Here is a 17,808-nt window from a genome sequence, read left to right on the forward strand (position 1 = left end):
AAATGATGTATGGAAATTTCTTCAAATATCCTATTGAACAGTATATGAAATGTAAATGTATGACTTGGTATGAGATTGATCCAAAAGATCTAAGGAACTATGGTATAGTTCGGTATGGCTGGAACATTTGGCCTTGTTTCATTATTTCATTTTATGATAATTGTATTAATGGATGGTTGTGGAATGCTTATGACTTCTTGAGTTATAAACTCACTCGGTGTTTTCTTGTCACCCATTTTAGGTTCCTTGGGCTCGTCTCCTTTTGGGTGTTCAGAATCACAACGAAGTCATCACACCGGCGAGCAATCTTTGGTATTGTCTTCTTAGTCGACTTAGGAGAACATTTGGCATGTATGAGCTATTTTGTTTTGTTAAATTTTGGGTTGTAAACTTTAAGCCATGTGAAAATGGCCTATGTGGTCGTTTGAGTGGGATGCTAGAATCTATAGCCACGAGTCTTAGAAACCTTAATTTTGATAAGGTGGCCATAATTTGTGTCACGTATGATGGATGAGTAGTAAGGCTAAGGAAGGATTCATGAAATTGGCATAGTCTACTGCAGTAACTGTTGCGGACAGCAGCAGTGATATGAGATCAAAAAATCACTAAAAATAGTAGAAGTGGAATTATAGCTAAAAAAATTACGTACTCGAAGCTTGATGGGTCTATTTTCATATGGATGAAACAAAACGACCATATGAGCTGTATTTTAAGAGATATTAAAGTTCTCGTGAAACAGGGTTAGAACGGTTTCTTGATCCCCTGTTCGGACTTTGGAAAATCATTGTAAATTAACCAGAGATAATTAGGAGTCATGCCATATATGTGTAGATTCCTCTCTGAGTCTAGTTTCTATAGAAACAAACGGTATCAGTATTGAAGCCCTGTACAGGGAGATATCCAATTCGTAACGCACAAAGGTCAGTGTAGTCGATCCCTGCAACAGGGGAGACTTTAACTAATAAACTGTACTAATTGGCTCAACCAAAAATTTTAGAAAAAAATCTGTAGATGGACATATGAGTCTAGTTTCAGGGAAAAATTACGAAACTGATTTTCGAGTTGTAAAACTCAAGATATGATTTTTGAAGCGACTAGTACACAGATTGGCAGCTTGTCTGGGAAATTCTCAATAAGTGGTTTGAAGTCTGTTAACACCTCGTGTTCGACTCCGGCGACGGTCTCGGGTTTGGGGTGTTACATTAATGGGCCAGGCTGTGTAGTTCACACAGCCAAGGCCATTTTTGGGCTTTGTAGGCCATACGAGCGTGTGGGCCCACATGAGCCTGCATCATGGGCCTTGGGCCATTTTCACTGTGTGACTGTTAAGGTTGCACGAGTCGCCCGATATGACTATGGACCTACTATTGGGTTGGTAAGCATACCTAGACCCCAAAATTGATAAATGACTGTTATGCCTCTATGAGGTAAAATGACTATTATGCCCTTATGAGATGTATGACTGTATTGAGTATGCCATTTAATATATGTTGCATGATATTATGATATGTTACATGGGGATGGGTTATTATGATTGGAGGAAGTGTATTGTACTGGCAACTCTGCTGCAATTTCTGTTTAGTGTCGTAACCGGTGCTATTTTTGGTGTGTAGGGATGGTTGGGTTGATTTTATCCCCACATGGTGTGTAGGGTTAGACAGAGTGGTGTGTAGAGGTTGGTCGGGTAGGATTTTTTATTACATATCTGTACAGCAACCACAATGGAATTGGGCATAGGCCCAGACTGTAAATGCCTACTGTATGTCTGATTGTAGTTGAGGGATTAGACATTGAAATTTCATAAACTCACCCTTTTGTTTTTTGCGTTGGTAATCCTTAGGTGGATCGGTGCTGCGAGGGACTCAAAGGTGTCCACACAACCTTATTTGTTTCCATTCTTAACTTTTAATTTATAAGTAATTTAATCCGATTATGTGTTTTGTAATAAGGCCTCTTTAAGTTTTTATTTTAATTTGGGATTTATTTGCTTTGATTTATATCTGTTAGTAGTAGGTTATGGATTTTCAAGTAAATAAATGCTTTTCCAAAACACCATGTTTACGCAACATATTTTAAAAGCTTCGTAATAAAATTTATTTTAAAGTGTGATAATAATGTAATATGATTAACATTTTTCTAAAATGATTTGAGGATAACAATGAACAAGATATCCTAAATTTTCGTTAAAATCACAAAGAGGTTTTGATATAGAACGGATTTTCAACGAAATTATGATTTTTTTAAGAACACTGCAATGTGACATTGCAGATTCGGCCATAACGTCTAGGCTGGGTTTAGGATATTACATGCAGTGGTATAAAGCTACACTTTAGTACTACTTTTCATCCGTAAACAGATGGTCAATCCGAATGTATTATTCAGATACTCGAGGATATGTTGAGATGTTGTATTCTTGAGTTTGAAGGTATGTGGGAACGATACCTACCATTGATTGAATTTGTGTACAATAATAGTTTTCAATCGAGTATAAAAATGGAACCTTACGAAGCATTTTACGGTCACAAATGCCGAACACCTTTGTATTGGACTGAGCTGAGCGAAAATAAGATTCAAGTGGTCGATTTGATTAAAGAGACTGAACAGAAAGTGAAAGTGATTCATGAAAATTTGAAAGCAGCGTCAGATCGTCAGAAATCCTATGTAGATTTGAAATGAAAAGATATTGAGTTTCAGATAGGGGATCGAGTGTTTTTGAAAGTGTCTCCGTGGAAGAAAATACTTAGACTTTGTAGAAAAGGCAAGCTTGAGATTCATTGGGCCGTATGAGATTATTGAACGTATCGGGCCTGTTGCTTATAAATTGTTGTTACCACCTGAGTTGGAAAAGATTCATAATGTATTTCATGTATCGATGCTTCGACGATACAAATTATATCCCTCGCACGTAATTTTTCCCTCTAAGATTGAGATTCAATCCGAAATGACATACGAAGAAGAACTGTGACAGCCTTAAAACGACCCTAGTCGGAATGTGGTTTCGGGACCACAAAATCGAGGCATAAAAATAATTTAATATTTATTTTATTGCCTATAATATGTGTTAACTCATGTGTGACATTTTTGATGTTTTGATTTAGAGTTATAAATGTGAATTTCACTAGAAAGGACCTAGTAGAAAACTTTGAAAGTATGATGGGGAAATGTGTGATGACTAGTTGATCATGCATGCAAAAATGAGGGGTTTGCATGTCAATTTCCCCTTTTATTTGCTAATGGCCGGCCATGACAGAGAATTATGGGCAAAACATGTCATAAAACATGTTGGGTGAATGCTTGATGTTAGAAATAATAAAATAAGGAGCATGGGCAAAAAAAAAATGGTCTCATCCATGCCCCCCCCTTGCCGTGAATGAGAGAAAGAAAACAAAGAAAAAAAAATATGTGTGTTCATCCTTGAACATCTTTTGGCCGAAAATTGAAGGAAAAAGGGAAGAAGGGAGTGAAGCATTCGGCTATCCTAGGTCACTATTAAGGTAAGTTTGATGTTGTGCCATGAGATCCTTGCATGTGTTAGTTGTTAGCTTGAGCTCTACCTAGCCCATGGTCTAAACCTTGCTATGTGATGGAGATGACACTCGGCCATGGATGTATCATTCTTGCTTGGTGTTGATGTTGTGTTGATGAGATATTAAGTGATTTTTGTAAACCATGTTGAAATTTGATTTGTGGGGTGAGTATGGTTTTCGGCTATAAAAGATTAATAAGGGTGATGGTTGTGTTTTATGCTAAACTTAGATAAATAATGGTAGTTGCTTACATCTTGATATGTATGAGTTCCTTTCTTGGTTCTACCATAGACCCACGAAGTATATGTTTATGTGGTGTGCATGCATTCGGTTAGAGGCAAGCATATTGATGCCTATTCTTGGCTTGGAAAATTCGGCAAAGGAGAGTACTAACTAATGTGTTGAATTCGATTCGTGATTTCGTACACATGTGACTCTAATGTCTAATGTATATAAGGGCTAAGTACCTTGAGCTTCACTTTGATGTTTGAATGAATTGTATTGAATTGCTTGTTGTGATTAAAAATTGTGCATGACCATTGTGTATTTGAGCTAAAGGATGGCCATATGACCATTTAAACTCCTTGTCATATTTGGCCATAAGCTATCATAATGAGATTTTAATAAGTTAAATTTGTGTGAATTAGCTCAAGAGCTTAGAGGACCACAGTTGGATAAGGGAAAGGAAAAAGTGATCGAATAGCCGTCGAAATCGTTCGACAAAATCCGAGGTAAGTCTTCGAGTAATGACCCTACTTGAATTATATTGAAATGATTTGTCATATTATGGCGGACAGCCAAATGTGCGTAGGGACTAAGTTATAAAGTCAATTGAAATCATGCTCTTTGTGTGTGGCTATTGAGCCGAAATTGGAAAGGTTTGATAAATGTTTTGTGTTTGAGCCTTAGTAACGAGAATGAAATATGGATGTGTCGTGATTATTGATATATGTGTACATGAGCATTTGAATGATACCCGGGCTAAGTCCCGAAGGCATTTATGCTAGTGATTCTATCCGGGCTAAGACCCGAAGGCATTCGTACGAGTTGTTATATCCGGGCTAAGACCCGAAGGCATTTGTGCAAGTTACCAAATCCGGGTTAAGACCCGAAGGCAATTGTGCTTGTGGTTATATCCGGCTAAATTCCGAAGAGACTCGGTTTGAAGGTGATCGTTTTGGTGCTGTAATAAATTCAATTAATACGCTCGAAAAACCCATACGATAAGGTATGTTTACATGTGCATCGGAAAAGTCGATCCGTTTGAAATAGTATTCGTTCAATCGACTAACGAACTTTCGGCTCTTAGATAGGTTGATACCTTGTGTGTATATGTTGATGAAGTGTGAAGTAAGTATGATTATGAGAATGTGTATTAATAAAGTGATTCATTTAGCTATGTGAATGTAATACTTTAGTCAAAGCTGATTTCTTTACTTGAGACTTACTAAGCATTAAAATGCTTACCCGTTGCTTTGGCTCTCTTTTTATAGATTTTGCTCGTTAGCTATCGGATTCGGGATCATCGAAGTCGAAGTCATCCACACTATCAAAGCCCCCTTTTTGGTACAAATTTTGGTTGAACTTTGAAATGGCATGTATAGGACTACTTTTTCGTTTGTTGGTCATAGACCCCTTTGATTTTGTATAAATTTGGATAGCCATGCGAAAATGGCTTATATACACTTTGGCATGGTATCATAATCATTTTGTATGTTGTTCATTAAGAGGTTTGGAAATGTTTGGAAACGATTAGCCATTGGAATGGTTAATCATGATCATTCCTTGTGCCATGTATGCTAAAAGGGCTAGTTGAATCAAAGAAATTATGAAGTAGGTAAAGGTTACCTTGAAAACAGATGCTGACAGCAGCAGTGGTGTGGATGTGAAAAATCACTAAAACTAGTAGGAATGGAATTAATTAGTGAATAAATTATGTCAATGAACCTTGATGAATCTACTTTCATATGGAAGAAACGAAACGGTCATATGAGTTGTATGTTAAGAGATATTTAGGTTTTTGTGAGACAGGGCCAGAACTGTTTCTGGATTCCCTGTTCCGACTTTGGAAATTCATTGTAAATTAACCAGAGATAATTAGGAGTCATGCCATATATGTATAGATTCCTCTTTGAGTCTAGTTTCTACAGAAACAAACGGAATCAGTATTGAAGCCCTGTACAGAGAGATATTCAAGTTGTAACGCGCGAATGTCAGTGTAGTCGACCCTTGTCACATGGGAGACTTTAACTAATAAACTGTACTAATTGGCCCGACCAAAAATTCTAAAAAAAAAAATTTGTGGATGGACATATGAGTCTAATTTCAGGGAAAAATTACGAAACTGATTTTCGAGCTTTGAAACTCAAGATATGATTTTTAAGGCGACAGTGATGCAGTAACCAGCTTGTCTGGAAAATTTTAGATGGACTGTGAAAATGATTAAGTCAAGTTTGTGTGCACCTTGTGTTCGACTCCGGTAACGGACTCGGGTACGGGGTGTTACAAGAACCGATCCGAATTTTAGATCGCGAGATTAAAGAATTGAGAAATAAGAAAATCGCATTAGTGAAAGTCTTATGGGATCAACACGGGGTTGAAGAAGCTACTTGGGAACCCGAGGATGCTATGAGAGAGCAATATCTGAACCTATTCACTGGTAAGATTTTTGGGGATGAAAATCCCTAAGGAAGGGAGAGTTGTCACAGCTCGGTTTTAGCTAAATCAAATAGTGGTTTTAGAACCACAAATTTGAGGCTGTAAAATTATTTTAATATTATTTTTGGTGTTTATAGCCTGTGATTATATATGTGTGAAAATTTCGTGAGCTAACTTTATCGTTTAATAGTTTAATTTGAGAAAAAGGACTTAATCGCGTAAAATGCAAAAATAGTATGTTGTAAGTTAAAAGTGCCAAATTGCTATGATTTATTAAATGGGAGGTCCTTATGTTGTAATTAGGCCATTAATAGCTTCAGTGGACCATTATGGACTATGTATTATTTAGTTTTAATATTATATAACTAAGGTTAAGTGTGTAATTTAGTAAATTAACATATAATAAGTAAATGCAAAAATCAAAATCATGTTTAATTATCATTTTTTTAACCAAAAGTTTGTAAAGGAAGATAGGGTTTGAAGCTTTTGAATTTCAGTACTTCTCTAGCTTGATTGAGGTATGTATTTTGCTCGATTTTTGATGATTTCTACGTTCTTGTGATCGTTGCTTTGAGTACTTGCTAGCCCAGGGACTAATTTGTAAACCTAATTAATGTTTTGAATGTTTCCATTGATGGATTCATGTGTTTTTGAATGATTGATGATGAAATATTAAAGCCTGATGATAGATATCAATGTTTTGTAAAATGATTTTTGAGTGGAAATGCTTAAATAGGATTAAATTGTGAAAAGTGTAAAATGTGGGGTTAAAAGTGTAAATAAATGGAATTAAAGGACTACTAGGGACCTAAGGAAGATTCGACCATGCTTGGGTTTGATGAAAATTTGCGTATTTTGTGTTGTTTTAAAATAGGGACTAAATTGTGAAAATGTGAAATTTTAAGGGCTAAAGTGAAAAATGTCCATTTATGAGTTTTTGGGTGAAATTGAATGAATATGTGATTAAATAAGTTAAATTTGAATTTATTTAGATCAAGAAAGAAAGAAATCGAATTTGGATCGGGGGAAGTCGAAAGTTGTTGAATAGTTGTTCTAATTCGTTCGTTCCCGTATGAGGTAAGTTCATAAGCTAATAAATGTATTTGAATTGAATTATATATGTTTTATTATCAATGAGTTTCTATGAATGTCATACGAGCAAATACGAGCATGAATCGATGAAGTTACGACATCCGTAAGTTCCGTATGAACCTTAGGAATAGTATAGGATACTAATGTCATGACATTAGGTTATCAAGATGTGATTACATGTAAGACCATGTCTAGGACATTGGCATCGTTAATCAATTTTGTGTAAGACTCTGTTTTGGACAGTGGCATTGATATGTGATAACATGTAAGACCATATCTGGGATATGGCATTGTACGAGCTTATGTGATTTCTGAGTATCTTTAACGATTCCGAGTGGTTCAATGGGCAAAGTCAAGTCAAGAAAGAATATGTGAATGAGCTAAGTGATTCAGGTACGTATGGAATTCATACGAGCTTTGAGAAGAGAATGTAATTTGTGGATTGGTTTAAGACATTGAATATATGTTAAATGAGAAAGGTTTGTAAATTTTGAATGTGATTAGCTATGTTTAGCATATTTGAATTGATATGCAAAGGTTTATATGATAGCTTTATTTGAATATGGCTTACTAAGCTTTTAAAGCTTACTTTGTGTGTTCTTTCTATGTTTTATATATTATCAAAGCTAGCTCGGACATCGGGGATCATCGAGAACCATCATGACACTATTGACTACTTGTTGGTATTTTTGGATTCTTGTAAATATAGTATATGGATTGTATAGGCTATTGTGTTCATAATATGCCTTTGAGATATGGAATAGCCATGAGATTTGGCTTGTAAATTTTAGTGCGAATGGCCATTTAAGTTGGCTTGAATTATGTGCTTGTTAAGTGATATATATGTGATGTATATAATGTCTAATGTGTTGGCTTGTTTGATATGATTTATAGATGAAGAATTATGGTTTGAAATTTGGCATAATGTGGTTTGATTTTGAGATGATATTATAATGTGTTATGTGATATGGAGTAGATGATAAGATTATAAGTTAACGTATTTGGAACTTATGTAAGTTGTGATGAATTTTGCATAATGGTTTGGTATGTTTCAATATGGATTTGAATAGTTGAAATGATTGTGGATAATTAGCATGGTATGTGTACTAATTGGTATGTTTTGGCTGCTTATAATTGTATTGAAATGGTACCAATTAGGTTGCTCTGTGTGCTTGTAGAAAATGGTGGCAAATTGGCTTTACAAATGGCCTATTTTTGTCCACATGGGCAGAGACACAGGCGTGTGTCTCAGCCGTGTGTCCCCTGGGGTACCTTATTGAATTAAGTCAGTCTACTCTACAGTTTTGACATGGTATAGACACACAGGTGTGTCTATTGGCCTGTGAGACACACAGCCTTGGCACATGGGCGTGTGTGGCTACTTCGAATGGTACACGGGTTTGACAAATGGGTGTATGGTTGACCGTATGGCCAAGTCAGTAACCTCCTTTAGATTTCACACAGCTTGGCACACGGGCGTGTCCTCGGCCATGTGGTACAAGTTAATATGTATACCCTATTTTCACACGACTTGCGACACGGACATGTCTAGTGACCGTGTGAGGCACACGGCCTTTTCACACGGAAGTGTGACCCTGAAATCAATGAAAATTTTTTATGTCTCCCAAAGTTTGCAAATGTTATCAGTTTAGTCCCGAACCACTTTTAAGCATGTTTTAAGGTCTCGTAGAACCTTATAGGGGACAATGTGTTTAATATAAATGGATTTTGATTATGATTGCATAAATGTATGTGAATGATGAGTATTGATCGGTAATGCCTCATAACCCTATTTCGGCAACGAATACGGGTTAGGGGCATGAAAATTGGGTAGCAAAATGGCTTGCTAAATAGCCTATTTTTGTCTACACAAGCAGAGACATAGGTGTGTGTCTCAGCCGTGTGTGACACATGGTCATGTTACACTACCGTGTGTCCCCTGTGTTGAAGTTGAAATGAAGTCAATATGCTCTACACGGTTTCACACATGGGCTTGTGATTAGCCATGTGGCATAAGTCAGTATACCTCTTAATTTGCACACGGCTTAGCACACGGGCGTGTGACTTAGCCGTATTGCATAAGTCAATATACCCTATAGGTTTGGCACGGCCTAGCACATGGCCTGGCACACAGGTGTGTGTGGCCACTTCGAAGGGCACACGAGCTAAACAATTAGGCATGTGGTTGGCCGTGTGACACAAGTCAGTAAGCTCACTTATTTGCACATGGGGTTGGACACGGGCCAGCACATGGCCATGTGCTTCCATTTTGAATGTTCACACAACCTGTGACACGGGCGTGTCCGGCGGCCGTGTGAGACACACGGCCTGGCCGCACAGGCATGTGTCCCCTGTTTTGAGAAAAATTTTCTAAGTGTTCCAAATGTTTTAAAAGTTACCGATTTAGTCCCGAACCAATCCCAATGCATGTTTAGGGCCTCGTAGGCTTGTATTAGGGACATATTGAATGAGATTGAATGATGAATGTTTGAATTAAGAAAGTTTATGCTAAAAGTATGTATAATTGTGTTGTAAGTCTGATAATTCTCCTTAATCCTATTCCGGCGTTGAATACGGGTGAGGGCTGTTACGTTTAACTATACATGCCATATATAAACTGTAATAGTGTGATGACTCCTGACATTTTAAAATGTATTTTCATATAGAAATGGATCCCAATCGAGCTATAGCTGATGAGGTTGAAAGTAATGCGCCTGCTCTCGCTCAACATCCTCCACATGATTCTAGACTCGTAACGGGCAGCTAGGGAGGAGAGGCTAGAGAAGCCTTCTTCCAAATGATGAACGAGTGGTTCACAAAATATATTCGAACGAACCCGATTGCTCAACATCCTCCACCCCTTCTTAATCCCCAACCAGTTCTTGTAACTCCTCAAGGAGTCGAGCTTTTAAGATTGAATAAGCCTCCAGTTGATAAGATTCGTAAACACGGGGCTGAAGAATTTAGAGCTAATGTTGATGATGATCCTTAGAGAGCCGAGTTTTGGCTTGAAAGCACTATTAGAGTACTTGATAAACTTTCTTGTACACTGATTGAATGTTTAAAATGCAGTAAGAATGCCCCTAAAGAGTTTGTTGTGAGACCCGAGGGTAGAGCTCCTGCAAGGACGTACGCCATTCGCGCTCGCAAATAGGCTTCATCCCCGGATGTGATTACGGGTACATTTTCTATCTATGATGGTACTGTTACTGCTTTGATTGATCCGGGATCTACCTATTCCTATATTTGTATGAAATTGGTGTCTAGTATGAGCATGCTTGTTGAATCAACCAAATTTGTGATAAAAGTGTCAAACTTGTTAAGCAAATATGTGTTAGTTGATAAAGTATGTAAGAATTGTCCTTTGATGATTAGAGGTAATTTTTTTCGGTTAACCTTATGCTTTTGCTGTTTAATGAGTTGGACATAATTCTCGGGTTGAATCAGATGAGTCGAATAGCTCGCCTGTAGTGATTTCTTTTATGACCGCTTAGAAGTGTGTAAGGAAGGGTTACAAAGCTTATCGTGCTTTTGTGTGGAATACAAAAGAGTCAAAGTTAAGGATTGATTTAGTACCAGTAGTATGTGAGTATTCAGACGTTTTTTTCGAAAAAGTTGCCTAGATTGCCTCCAATTAGAGAAGTAGAATCTAGTATTGACCTAGTTCCGGGTATGGCACCCATTTTTATTGCTCCGTATAGGATGGCTCCGTCTGAGTTAAAGGATTTGAAAACCCAATTGCAAGAATTGACAGATAAAGGTTTCGCGAGACCTAGTTATTCTCCGTGGGGTGCCCCAGTTTTATTTGTGAAAAAGAAAGATGGTTCGATGAGATGATGCATTGACTACCGGTAACTCAACAAGGTGACGATAAATAATAAGTACCCTTTGCTGAGGATTGATGATTTATTTGACCAATTGAAGGGAGCCACAGTATTCTCCAAGATAGACTTAAGGTCTAGTTACTATCAATTGAGAGTTAAAGACTCCGATGTGCCAAAAACGAAATTTCGAACGAGGCATGGTCATTATGAATTTTTGGTAATGCCTTTTGGCCTAACGAATGCTCCTTCGGTTTTCATGGATTTAATGAATCATATTTTCCGTCCTTATTTGGATAAATTTGTTGTGGTGTTTATCGATGATATCTTGATTTATTATCGGGACGAATCTGAACATGCCGATCATTTAAGGATTGTTTTACAGACTTTGAGAGATAAGCAGTTGTATGCTAAGCTTAGAAAAAGTGAGTTTTGGCTTAGAGAAGTCAGATTTTTGGGACATATTGTATCAGGTGATGGGATCCGATTTGATCTGAGTAAGATTTCAGCCATTGTCGATTGGGAACCTCCGAAGAATGTTGATACGTGATATTCGTGACAGGTTTTAAATATTTATAATGAATCATTCTTGAAAATAACTATTATCACGATGAAGGCAAGTGTACCTATCGAACAGTAGTATAGCTTTAGTAAGACCGGACTATCGAACCCAAAGGAACTAAAAGTACTAGTAATGACTATCTTTTTATTATATAGCCTAAGAATAATGGAGTTTGTTTTAACTAGCTAATTAACTAAACTAAGAATTCACAGAAAATAGAATTGGGGAATTGTTTTTGGAAAACTCGATTGATTGAGAGAATACCTAAGGAAAAATCCACCTAGACTTCACTTGTTCTTTGACTCTGAATTGGATGATTAATTCATTTGACTTAATCCGTAGAAATCCCTAAGTTATATTATTATATCTCTCGAGACTAACAACGTCTAACCCTAGGTTGAATAATTGAAATCTCTTTCTAATTAACTCACTAGGGTTGCATTAACTTGATCTATTGATCCCATTTTTAGGTTTCACCCTAATCCGGCAAAATCATGTCACCCTATCTCTAGGCGCGCAACCAACTCCACTTAATTATGACAAATGTACTCTTAGACAAGGTCTATTCCTCCTCTGAATAAGAGCTTAACTTGAATCAATATCCTGGAATATCAAAACAAGAATTAAGAACACATAATTAAGAACAAGTCAAATATTTATCATACAATTCAAATAATAATAACAAGATTTGTTTTAGGTTTCATTCCCCTTAGGTATTTAGGGGTTTTAGTTCATAACTAAAAAGGTAAACATCTTAGAAGAATAATGAATACAAAACATAAAGATAACCTAAAACTCCTGAAAGGAAATTGAGGGGAGATCTTCAGTCTTAATGATGAATCCGGCTTCTGAGATGGATAAATCAACTTTCCTTAAGCAGTTCCCTGCTTCCATCTTTGTGTGCCTGTTTTTCTCCTCCTCTATGGTGTATTTATAGGATTTGGAATGCCTAAGAACCCTCAAAATTGGCCTTTTCTGAATTGGACTAAACTTGGGCTCGATAGGGACACGCCCGTGTGACACCCCCGTGTGCAATTACTTCAAGCCGTGGTCAAGCCTGTTAAACAGGCACGGGCGTGTGGTCCACCCGTGTGAGTCATGCTTCAATTCTGCCAAATTTACACGACCGTGTGGTCTACCCTTGTGAGGAGGTCCAAGTCGTCTTGATTTCGTACGTTGGCCTATTTTCTCCGTTTTTGGCCCGTTTCTCATTCCTTTCACTCTCCTATGCTCTCCTAAGTATAAAACATGAAATTAAGGCATTACATCAAGTTCACCAATTTTAAGGAAAAATCATCAATAAAATGTTCTAAGCATGGGATAAAAATATGTATAAATTACGGTTTATCAAATACCCCCACACTTAAGCATTTGCTTGTCCTCAAGCAAAATTCGCAACTCATAATCAAAATAAATTCTTCTCAACTTTTAATCTCTATCGATAATATCTCAAAATAATCCATAGGTAATCATACATTGAAAATTCAACTAAAAGAACATCAAAGTTTCAAATATTCCAAGTTGAGTATTTTATCATGAAAACATAGGTGCCTCCCCTCGTCTAAGTAATTACCTTTGATTCAAAATGTCCCAGAGTTTCACATCCTCATTAAAGATTCACTCAAATCACTCGAGGTGTTTAAGGACAATAAATGAAGCACTTAATAGTCAATAATGAAAAGTCATTACCATAGGCTTGCATGAAAATCAAATCTCCACCACTATGAATTGAGATGAAACATCAATCAAAAGGTCTTTAGAGGGTTGTAACGTGGCTTTGGTTGGAGGGTGTGGTCACAAGCTGAAACAAAGGATTAGAATCGAGATTAAATTGAAAAATTGCCTAACTAGAAAACTGACTAGTCATCAATTGCATACAATAGAGCTTTCTTCTCAGAATATGGAATTTAACTTCTTTATCTCAAAAGATCACTACTACTAATATGTATACATGTATATATATTTTTTTATCAAAACAAGTCAAATTACAAAATAGAATAAAACATAGCTAAGCAACTATTCCAACTCAAATCTCAACAAAAATAGGAATCAAATTAATTTAGGGGATTTTCAATAATAATGAGTTATGGGTTAATATTGAGGGTAAATCAATGAATGGGTTGTTAGGCTCAAGAGGGTTCACTAAGGGTTAATTTTTGAAGGTAGGCTTTTATGAAGTGAGTGGGTTAAACCTAAGTGCCTTTATCATTTTGACATATCAAATCAAATGATCTGGTCTTGACATGCATCATCAAGCAAGTTCTAGAATAACAATTCGATACTGACGCACTCATAATGAAAGTGAGCATGAAAGAAATAATAGATGCTCTAAAGGCTCAATATCTCACAAAAATTATGGCTTTTTGATGTTCAAACTTGTGAATCCCAACTCAAGATAATACCTAATCTTAGGGAAACAACCTAAAAGTTTTTAATTCTTCAAAAATCAACTTATCATGCTTGATTCCTTAATGTCTTAAATTTTAAACAATCAATGCATAAATGCCTATATTTTAATTCAAGATATATCAATAAACATTATAGACTAATTGGAATTCATTCTAATAATGATATGGGAAAATTACATGAGAATAAAGCAAAATTCAGGGATTTTTCTGATATAAAAATGAATACCCCGCACACTTAAGATGTACATTGCCCTCAATGTACAAAGATAGATATATAGAAAAGAATATAAATATAAGATAGAGAGAGAAGTGAAACTTCTTGAATGATGAACGAATTTCCTTGAACTGGAGTTTTGGAGAATAATCGGTGTGAGGGTGGAGGAGGATACTCCGGCGGTGGTAGAGGTTCATTAGTCCATAAGTCCTGAGCCAAAAGAATACTATATCTGGCGGTAGCTATGGTCATGGTCTAGTAGGACATGGCAGTCGTAGAGAACCTTTCCTAGTGGAGTTTTTAGTTCTTGTGTGATGATGAGCTTAGGAGCTCTTTATGACTATGATAAAACCAGGAACTCTTTAAGAGGTATGCTAAAGCACAATTACTCATAGTGAAATAGCCGAAGAATAAAAATTGTAAAAACTCAGGATAAAATAGTATTAAAAAATAATTTCAAAATATAGAGAAAAAAAATAAAACAAATAATAGGTATTTATAGAGAAATTGGGGCACACAGCCGTAGGGCACGCCCGTGTACTCTAATATCAGCCCGTGCGTTTCGTAGTTTTTTAAATTAGGTACATTGGTGTACACGAACATGTTGCACAGCCGTGTCGATCTCCGTTTGCTTCTCTCACGCTCGTGTAAGTAGGCGCACACCCGTGTTAAATTGACAGATTCACCCACAGTTTCAAAACACGGGCGTGTTGCACGCCTGTGCTATTTTGGCAGTTTCGCCCATGGCCATGTCTTACGATCGTGGATACTTTCGCATCCCGTGTAGGGGAAAAAAATTTTGCCCTGTTTTCACACGGTCGTGTTGCATCCTGTGGTATGTGCACAGCCTACGGCACGCCCGTGTGCTTGGCCGTGTGGTTCTAAAAAGCCTGTGTTCAATAATTTGGTTAGTGTGTTAGATTTTAAAAACTAGAATTTAAAGAAAGTAATATTGTTAGTGCTCGAGTTGCCTCCTGAGAAGCACTTATTTATAGTCTAAGCTCGACTTACCTCTCCATTGATTGGTCATGGTGGTTCAAGGAGTTTATACTCCTTATTCCTACTATGAATCTCATCAAAATAAGGTTTTAGGCGGGTATTGTTTACCTTAAAGGTGTCGAGCTTGGGATGACTTACCTCAACTGTACCGAATGGAACAATGCTAAGTACGTAAGAGGAATTTCTTCATCGGTTTGGCAGTGACAATATGAGGATTTGCGGCATCTAATAAAACTTTATCTCCAACCTTAAGTTGATTTGGAAAGGTATTGAGCTTACTCTGGCGTATTTTGGTTTATCGTGTGTTCTCGATTTATGTGTCCACCATTCATCTAGCTCCTTGATTTGTAGCTTTCGTTCTTCATGAATAGGTCCTCTACTGCTTGAAAATGGCTCATTTACTTCCTTCAAACTCATTTCCTACAAAGTAGGTTGCACCATATTGTCAGTTTTAGTAGAATGGTTTAGACAATCACCTTCAATTTTCGATGTGTTGCCGGAATTGCGAGCTTGAAGGGTGATTGTTTCATCTCCCACACGAAGTGTGAGCTCACCTGTGCCAACATCAATAATCGTTCTAGCAGTTGCTAAAAAGGGCCTTCCTAAAATCAAAGGAGTGTTGCTATCCTCCTCTATGTCTAGAACAACGAAGTCAATAGGAAATATAAATTTATCGATTTTAACTAGCACATCTTCAAAAATACCCCTAGGAAATCTTATAGTTTTATCTGCTAATTGAATGCTTATCCTAGTCTGTTTGGGTTTCCCAAGACCTATTTGTTTAAACATTTTGTAAGGCATGACGTTAATACTAGCCCCTAAATTAGCTAGTGTATTATTAACATCTAAACTACCAATTAAGTAAGGAATCATAAAACTCCCTGGATCTTTTAGTTTATTGGGTAGTTTATTTTGTAGAATAGCTGAGAAAACTGCGTTTAGCTTCACATGCGAAGCCTCGTCCAACTTCCACTTATTTGCTAAAAGCTCCTTTAAAAATTTCATTGCGTTTGCATATGCGATAGTGCTTCAATAAACGGTAAGTTAATATGTAATTTTTTAAGAGTTTAAGGAATTTACCAAATTGTTCATCTGAGCGGTCTTTCCTTGTTGCATTGGGGTATGGCACACGAGGCTTATATTCTGGACTTACTAGTTTCTACTCATTGTGGTCTGCCTCACCTTTACCTTTGCTTATCTCAGTTTCTTGCCTTAGTTCTAGTTCAGGTGTGACTAACCCTTCCTCATCTTGACTAGTAATTGCGTTGAGTTGCTTCCTTGGGTTAGATTCTGTGTTGCTTGGCAAGCTACCTTGTGGTCATTCAGAAATCAACTTGGCAAGCTATCCAATTTGAGTTTCGAGCCCTTGGATCGATGCTTGTTGATTCTTAAGTGCTGTCTCAGTATTCTGAAAATGAGTTTCTGACACCGATATAAACTTTGAGAGCATCTCTTCAAGGTTTGGCTTCTTTTCCTGTTGGTAGGGTGGTAGTTGGTAGCCTGGAGGTGGTTGTGGCCTTTGATTTCCTTGACCGCCCCATGAGAAATTGGGATGGTTCCTCCAACCTGCATTGTAAGTGTTACTATATGGGTTATTTTGGGATCTAGAGTTATTGTTACCCATATATTGGACTTTTTCCTCCTCGATGCTAGGGTTGAAGGGTTGATATTCTATGCATGCTCCTCCTCCATTCGAATCGCACTTCATCACTAGATGTACCTGAGTAGAACTATACAAACTATCAATCTTTTTATTTAAGAGTTCTACTCAGTTAGATAGCATAGTAACTGCGTCGAGGTTGAAAACATTAGTTGCTTTTGTTAGCTTTGTTCTCATAACTTGCCACTGATAGTTATTCAGTGACATCTCTCAATAAATTTGTAAGCCGCCTCAGGTGTCTTATTATTGATAGTTCCTCCAGCGGCTGCATCAATCATCTACCGAGTCGAAGGATTCAGGCCATTATGGAACGTTTGAACCTGTAGCCAAAGCGGTAACCCATGGTGAGAGCATCTTCGCAAAAAGTCCTTATATCTCTCCCATGCATCGTAGAGTGTTTTTAAATCCATCTGCACAAAAGAAGAGATATCATTACGTGATTTGGCTGTTTTAGCCAGTGGAAAATATCTTAATAAAAATTTTTTGGTCATTTGTTCCCAAGTAGTGATTGACCCTCGTGGTAATGAGTTCAACCATTGTTTAGCCTTATTCCTTAACGAAAAGGGAAACAACTGAAGGCGAATGGCATCATCAGAAACGCCATTGATATTAGATGTATCGTAAAATTCAAGAAAATTTCCAAGTGAGCGTTGGGGATCCTCGTCCTGCAAACCATCAAACTAAACAAACTGCTGTTTCATTTGAATTATGTTAGGTTTCAGTTCAAAATTATTTGCAGCAATAGCAAGTCTAACTATACTTGACTCAGTTCCTGTTAAATTAGGTTTAGCATAATCATACATAGTGCGCGGAGCAGTATTTTGATTAACAGCAATTGCAGGAGGTAGCGAATTTTCTTGGTTTTAG

General features: G+C 37.1%; 1 non-coding gene across 1 annotated transcript; it reads left to right on the plus strand.

Moving 5' to 3' along the window:
• The first annotated feature begins 17,277 nt into the window (after positions 1-17,277).
• Positions 17,278-17,383, plus strand: LOC128283234 (small nucleolar RNA R71). The gene has a single exon (XR_008273576.1). It is a non-coding gene; the product is annotated as a small nucleolar RNA R71 (small nucleolar RNA).
• Positions 17,384-17,808: the final 425 nt, after the last annotated feature.

Source organism: Gossypium arboreum, chromosome 10 (assembly GCF_025698485.1).
Source record: "Gossypium arboreum isolate Shixiya-1 chromosome 10, ASM2569848v2, whole genome shotgun sequence".
Taxonomy (NCBI): Eukaryota; Viridiplantae; Streptophyta; class Magnoliopsida; order Malvales; family Malvaceae; genus Gossypium; species Gossypium arboreum.